We start from the raw sequence: 7,861 nt of genomic DNA, 5'->3' as shown, positions 1-7,861 counted from the left end.
TTATCTTTACCACAATAACTACCACCCCTCCTCTCTGACAAATAATTCATATACAACAACAGATACAACACTAATAAGAACATGTAAAACAATGATTTGATACAATTGCACCTTCTCGGCTCTTTCAAACTTCGGATAATAACCTCTAAAAGAATAGTAAGAATACACAGTACTATCACAATAAACAACATTGATACTATGATGACAACATTTTACATAATAAGGTTAATATAAGGTTATTATAAAATAACAAATATAATAAAATAACAAATATTAATAAAATAACAAATGATTAAATTTTTAAAACACCAATCACTTAGTTATTGGAAACACTGATTTAAAATTGACAACATCATCGACAAAATAAAAACATTAAATGAATATATTGTTTTAACAGCGGTAACGTATCCCATGTTCAACATTATTGATTCTAATACTTAATATCTGCAATTTGTATTGTAAAATTTTGTGTACCACACATTACCTTTTTTTACATTTTGAAATTTGTTTACGAAGAAAGTTTCCAAAGTATCGGATATTTTCCTCTAAAGAACTCTTTCTTTGTCAGCTATCGAATTCTCCTCTTTGAACTTTCCAAATAACTTGTACTGGTTTCACAAGGGGTACATAGATATCAAACGAGTAGGACTCGAACCAATGTTGCCAGGATTTTAATCTTTACCACAATAACTACCACCCCTCCTCTCTGACAAATAATTCATATACAACAAAAGATACAACACTTATAAGAACATGTATAACAATGATTTGATACAATTGCACCTTCTCGACTCTTTCCGTCAAACTTCGGAAAATAACCTCTAAAAGAATAGTAAGAATACACAGCACTGTCACAATAAACAACATTGATACTATGATGACAACATTATACATTATAAGTTTAATAATATAAATAAAATAACAAATATTAATAAAATAACAAATATTAATAAAATAACAAATATTAATAAAATAACAAATATAAATAAAATAACAAATATTAATAAAATAACAAATATTAATAAAATAACAAATATTAATAAAATAACAAATATTAATAAAATAACAAATGTTAATAAAATAACAAATATTAATAAAATAACAAATATTAATAAAAAAACCACTAATTGAATTTTACAACATCAATCACTCGGTTATTGGAAAACACTGATTTAAAATTGACAACGGCATCTACAAAATAAAATAAAAAATAATGAATATATCTTTTAACAGCGGTAACGTATCCCATGGTTAAAATTGATTTTTATACTATTTTATGAATATTGAATAAGTAAAAATACCATTAAAATTGACAAAATAGCAACCACAATAGCAGAACAAACGTATTTAAAACAAAAACATGAAAACAACAATGATTTGACACAATCGCAACTTCTCTGCCCTTTCCGTCAAACTTCGGATAAGAACACGATCGAACACAAAAGTAAGATTACACAGAACGGATAAGGTATGTTGGTCTAACCTACGCTAAGTAAGTTGGAATTAGAAATGCCAAGAGTTGTAAACTTATTTTTCCCAAAATAAATCGAGTAAAAATCCACATTAATTAAGTAAATTCATAGACATAAATGTAAGCAGTACATTTTTCATATACTTATTATGATGGTTGTAGAAACCTGTTGACATAAATTTGGGTTTGATTTTCTGTTGGCATTTTTTGATTGATTATAATTGAAATACATATTTTAAATCATTATTTTACCTAAATATTCTTCTGTATATTCCTTTGGATGTTAGATACAAAAAATTGTCACATTTTAGCAAAGAATGCGCCCCCTGTCTTTATTACATCTTAAACCACGTTGAAGAACTACATTTGTGTAATTTCAATCCGTATTATGTCCGAGAATTATTTTAGATATAGGCCGAGTTGTTCCGATTGTAATTTGACACAGTATGATATTTTTATTATATATTGACGGTACAATGAACGTTTATGTACAAAGATATCTAAAACAAAAACAGTACGTCACTTGAAATTCAAAATATCTATACGTAGAAATAAAGTGTCAAATAATTTCAATTTCCTATTCACGTCATCCAGTACGAATGAAATGTCTGTACTGTCGACAGTGTAGAAGCAGTATGGTGCTCCAACACTTATTTTTGTCTCACTCTTATATATTACTGAGTACATATGCTTCGTAACAGAGACAACTTCCTTCCATCTAATACCACTCTTTACTTTAAACCCTTTTCACATTTTAAGATAAGCTTTCGCAGGAGGCTACCAAATTGGAGAATATTTTCCTGTAGAGCTCTTTCATCAGCAGCTAACAACGCTTTGGCATCGATTACAACGATTGGTTTGTTAACCTATTGACAAAATGTAAAATTGTAACTAATTAAGGCTGATGAAACTGTGCAATAAAGTAAAAATGTTAAAAGAAAACGGGAGGAAGACAAGTCAATGGCAATATTATTTCTCTTCATTATAAGCATATTTGCGGAATAATTATCTTCAACAAAAACATATATGAACAGCTTCATAAAAAAACATTGAGGGTTTCCGCGTATAATATTGAAAATTATCATCATTTTGACGTATATAAGATATTTCAAAATTATTAATAGCTTTTCTTTTTTAATTGCTGAACATTTCAACAATTTGACTTTACACTAAGCAAGAACCATTTCAACATGTGAACATGTAGTGACTAAATGTTTTGCCATTATAAAGCCTATTAAGCACGCAATAATCAATGACAATGCTTAAATAACTGAGTTTTATTATATACAATTTGAAAAGCTAATGAGTGTTGTAGACAATATCAATCGTTACCCCAGGGTTGCGCTATTGGGTGACTTTTTTCAATCAAACGGTACCAAATATTTATTCACAAATAACTTTAAACTAAAATTCTGGTATAATTATATTATACAATATATCAGCTTACAAAACATAAATCTATATTGTTGCCCCCATGTTTTATTATCATTATTATTGTTTGTTTTTAGTCAATACCTAATCACAGTTACATATTTCTTTTATACGTTTGGATATTTGATTTGCTCATGTTTTTGAAAATCATGAAATGTGTGCTATTGTAAAAATAAATTGAAATTGAAATTGTTTATAAAATTGTGTAAGTACCTTTGTTTTAAACACTGTAATGTAAATGTTTTCCACAGATATCAGATCTAAAACAATAAAACCTTCATGCAAAAGACGTAGATAATCGGCAAGTTCTTTGCACAGAGCTGCAACAACATTGACTGACAAGCAACTGTCATCATCAAGAATTTCTTGAATACTACGTTTCGTCCCAACTGGTACAAGTTCACTTATCATCCGCACAGATCTGCTCAATTGCTGGTATTCCAAAATGGCTTTACCAATTTCTAAAAAAGTAAACGTTCAATTGAACTATACATTATTGTAATTTGTTTATCCCGGACACTGCTGTAATTATATTATGTATACAATCATTATATTTTAACAGGCTATCTGCATTTGAAACAATTCGAACAAAAGTCTATGTGATGCTTCGTATATCAGATTTACATCGCTAACTTGAAAGATACTATTTAAGATACTCTACTAAGGTTGTTTGACATTACGGGATTGGAAATAATTGTTCGAAATTAATGTTCCATTTGATGCAGGTCGAGAACATTATTTTGTGCACAGAAGTGAAGATCGTTCACATACTCCATTGTTTTTAGAATATTTTATTTGTGCAAAAACAAATCAACATTTTGGAAAGCGATGCAACGAATTTCGCTCAAATCGGTTTAAAATAGCACACAAACTGATTTTCAAATTTATCTGAGAATAGTTCTCAATTATCTTTTGTGCATTTTTCTGTTAAAAGTACCCCTGCTGAATTTTGTAGGACATTGAACTTTTATGTTTTAGGCTTTATAAACTCAGAGGAGTTGCTTTAATCGTCGTCTTTATAAATATCTGGATAAGCATTGCCCGTGCTGACGAAATGTTATCAACGACTTATTAAGTTGGACGCTTATAAAAAAATATGTACCGTCTCAATCAGTTAGAGTTCTTCATCTTTCGTTTCTCATTTTCATCTGTCGAGACGTTTTATTTTTTCTTATTGTCTTGATATTACATTGCATGTTTATAACTTTTAAAATGTTCTTCCCCCCAAAAAGCAAATAAAGAATTATAGAACTGAATCTGATTACAGCTAAGTATTTACCTTTCTGGACCGCTGTTCGACTCTGCTCATCAAGGCTTGGATTAAAACTCTAAAATACAAAGTAAAACACTGATTTCAAATAAAACGATTGCTCAACTGCAAAAATATAACATCTGAATTGTCCGTATTAAAGGCACTACTATCACTTATTTAATATTTAAAACTTGAAGACTGGTATAATGAATTCGTTAATTATTAAATTATAGTAAATAACAGGTATAATTAGTTACAAATTTAACAAATTCATTCGACAAAGGTATTATAGCACTACATGTATTTACTTTCGACATTTTAATTTCATGTGTTGTAGCAACACACTAAATACCGTATTCCGGTATATACCGTATAACACGCTTTGAGAATAAAATATCGCCTTTTCGCCTCCCAAAGTGCAGTATAAGATGTTTTAAATTCATCTTTTGACATCGATTAATATACGAACATGAATGAAAAATGTAAAAATAGTCGAAAAACGATATTTTTTCTTCTTTCTGATCATGATTTCTGCAGGCGTCTAGAGGTTTTGCTCAACACTGTAGTGAGTTAAATGTTGTTGTTTTTTGTAATAACCACTTTTGATATATTGTATGATCACTGTTGATAACTGTAAGATTTCCTGTCTACAATTATGCAATCCTCTAACCTAATTAAACATACAACTATTTGGATTCATTTGGCACTTTTGCGTTGAGCTAGTTATCTCACTTATCTTTTTTTTAGCTCACCTGTCACAAAGTGACAGGGTGAGCTTTTGTGATCGCTTTTCGTCCGGCGTCCGTCCGTCGTCCGTCCGTCCGTCCGTCCGTCCGTCCGTAAACTTTTACTTTAAATGACATCTCCTCATAAACCACTAAGCCAATTTCATCCAAACTTCACAGGAATGTTCCTTTGGTGGTCACCTTTAAAAATTGTTCAAAGAATTTAATTCCATGCAGAACTCTGGTTGCCATGGCAACCGAAAGAAAAAACTTTAAATATCTTCTTTTAAAAAATCGTAAGAGCTAGAGCTTAGATATTTGGCATGAAACATCTTCTAGTGAGTGTCTACCAAGTTTGTTCAAATAAAAGCCCTGGGGTCAAAATTGGCCCCGCCCCGGGGGGTCATTGATTTTCCCTATATACATATAGTAAAAACTTAAAAAATCTTCTTTTAAAGAACCAAAAGAGCTACAGCTAAGATATTTAGCATGAAACATGTTCTAATGGGTGTCTACCAAGTTTGTTCAAATAAAAGCCCTGGGGTCAAAATTGGCCCCGCCCCGGGGGGTCATTGATTTTTCCCTATATGCATATAGTAAAAACTTAAAAAATCTTATTTTAAAGAACTCAAAGAGCTATGGCTAAAATATTTAGCATCAAACATGTTCTAATAGGTGTCTACCAAGTTTGTTTAAATAAAAGCCCTGGGGCCAAAATTGGCCCCGCCCCAGGGGGTCATTGATTTTCCCTATATGCATATAGTAAAAACTTAAAAAATCTTCTTTTAAAAAACCATAAGAGCTAGAGCTTAGATATTTGGCATGAAACATCTTCTATTGAGTGTCTACCAAGTTTGTTCAAATAAAAGCCCTGGGGTCAAAATTGGCCCCGCCCCGGGGGGTCATTTATTTTCCCTAAATGCATAAAGTAGAAACTTAAAAATCTTCTTTTAAAGAACCAAAAGAGCTAGAGCTAAGATTTTTAGCATGAAACATGTTCTAATAAGTGTCTACCAAGTTTGTTCAAATAAAAGCCCTGGGGTTAAAATTGGCCCCGCCCCGGGGGGTCATTGATTTGCCCTTTATGCATATAGTAAAATCTTAAGAAATCTTCTTTTAAAGAACCAAAAGAGCTAGAGCTAAGATATTTAGCATGAAACATGTTCTAATGGATGTCTACCAAGTTTGTTAAAATAAAAGCCCTGGGGTCAAAATTGGCCCCGCCCCGGGGGGTCATTGATTTTTCCCTATATTCATATAGTAAAAACTTAAAAAATCTTATTTTAAAGAACTCAAAGAGCTATGGCTAAAATATTTAGCATCAAACATGTTCTAATAGGTGTCTACCAAGTTTGTTCAAATAAAAGCCCTGGGGCCAAAATTGGCCCCGCCCGGGGGGTCATTGATTTTCCCTATATGCATATAGTAAAAACTTAAAAAATCTTCTTGTAAAAAACCATAAGAGCTAGAGCTTAGATATTTGGCATGAAACATCTTCTAGTGAGTGTCTACCAAGTTTGTTCAAATAAAAGCCCTGGGGTCAAAATTGGCCCCGCCCCGGGGTGTCATTGATTTTCCCTATATGCATATAGTAAAAACTTAAAAAATCTTCTTTTAAAGAACCAAAAGAGCTAGAGCTAAGATTTTTAGCATGAAACATGTTCTAAAAAGTGTCTACCAAGTTTGTTCAAATAAAAGCCCTGGGGTTAAAATTGGCCCCGCCCCGGGGGGTCATTGATTTTCCCTTTATGCATATAGTAAAATCTTAAGAAATCTTCTTTTAAAGAACCAAAAGAGCTAGAGCTAAGATATTTAGCATGAAACATGTTCTAATGGGTGTCTACCAAGTTTGTTCAAATAAAAGCCCTGGGGTCAAAATTGGCCCCGCCCCAGGGGGTCATTGATTTTCCCTATATGCATATAGTAAAAACTTAAAAAAATCTTCTTTTAAAAAATTCAAAGAGCTATGGCTAAGATATTGAGCATCAAACATGTTCTAATAGGTGTCTACCAAGTTTGTTCAAATAAAAGCCCTGGGGTCAAAATTGGCCCCGCCCCGAGGGGTCATTGATTTTCCCTATATACATATAGTAAAAACTTAAAAAATCTTCTTTTAAAGAACCAAAAGAGCTACAGCTAAGATATTTAGCATGAAACATATTCTAATAAGTGTCTACCAAGTTTGTTCAAATAAAAGCCCTAGGGTCAAAATTGGCCCCGCCCCGGGGGATCACTGATTTTCCCTATATGCATAGGGGTTGGGGGCCTATATACAGGTGAGCGACCTCAGGGCCATCATGGCCCTCTTGTTTTTGCTATTAACACATACCCGTGCCGTTTTTTGCGACCCCGCAAAGACAGTATTGCACGGACGTGTACATATTTTGACGTGACATCATTTGCATTACATAAACATAGCTTGAAACGCGCAAAATGTTAGGGTTACACTATAGGCGCGTCAATGAAAAGTTAACCGTTTTCACTTTTAACAGTCTTTAATGTTGGTACTTGATAGATTGAATATATCATTCGTGCACGTTCATTACTGAAATTATTGACTCGTATATTAAAACAATACTATGCTTGCCAGATACTCTTCTATTTATAATATGAGGCGCGCGGGATACGCCATTTAAAACACGCGACATATCTTACACGGGTGGAGGAGGTTGAAAGACTTTTTTCTAGCACATATGTAAGCAATTGATATTCCTTTCTGATATTCCAAAAATAATTAAGTGACATTTGTATCATTTATCTTCAGGGACGCGAACCAATGATTTACCTTCTTCCCGATTATTGCTGTCACTGTATACAAAAACGGGTTAAGAGCAGAGTTTATTGGTAAAATGAAAACAGCTGACCATGCATAAACATCACTCAGGAATCGGAAATCCGTTCAAGGCCAAAATACCTGAAAAAGGAATAGCTGTACTTTTGACATTGTTGTAATAGATTAAATAGCGCACAAATACACGTTTG

General features: G+C 32.4%; 1 long non-coding RNA gene across 1 annotated transcript; it reads right to left on the bottom strand.

Moving 5' to 3' along the window:
• Positions 1-262: 262 nt before the first annotated feature.
• On the bottom strand, positions 263-7,800 carry LOC132732684 (uncharacterized). Its single transcript, XR_009626083.1, has 4 exons — positions 7,665-7,800; positions 4,182-4,230; positions 3,116-3,363; positions 263-2,337 (listed from the first exon to the last, which is right to left on the bottom strand). It is a non-coding gene; the product is annotated as an uncharacterized LOC132732684 (long non-coding RNA).
• Positions 7,801-7,861: the final 61 nt, after the last annotated feature.

The sequence above is a fragment of the Ruditapes philippinarum genome, unplaced genomic scaffold, assembly GCF_026571515.1.
Source record: "Ruditapes philippinarum isolate M1 unplaced genomic scaffold, ASM2657151v2 ctg11574_1_1_1_1, whole genome shotgun sequence".
NCBI classification, from domain to species: domain Eukaryota; kingdom Metazoa; phylum Mollusca; class Bivalvia; order Venerida; family Veneridae; genus Ruditapes; species Ruditapes philippinarum.
The sequence above is the reverse complement of the archived record's forward strand: the minus strand, read 5'-3'. Positions and strand labels throughout refer to the sequence as shown.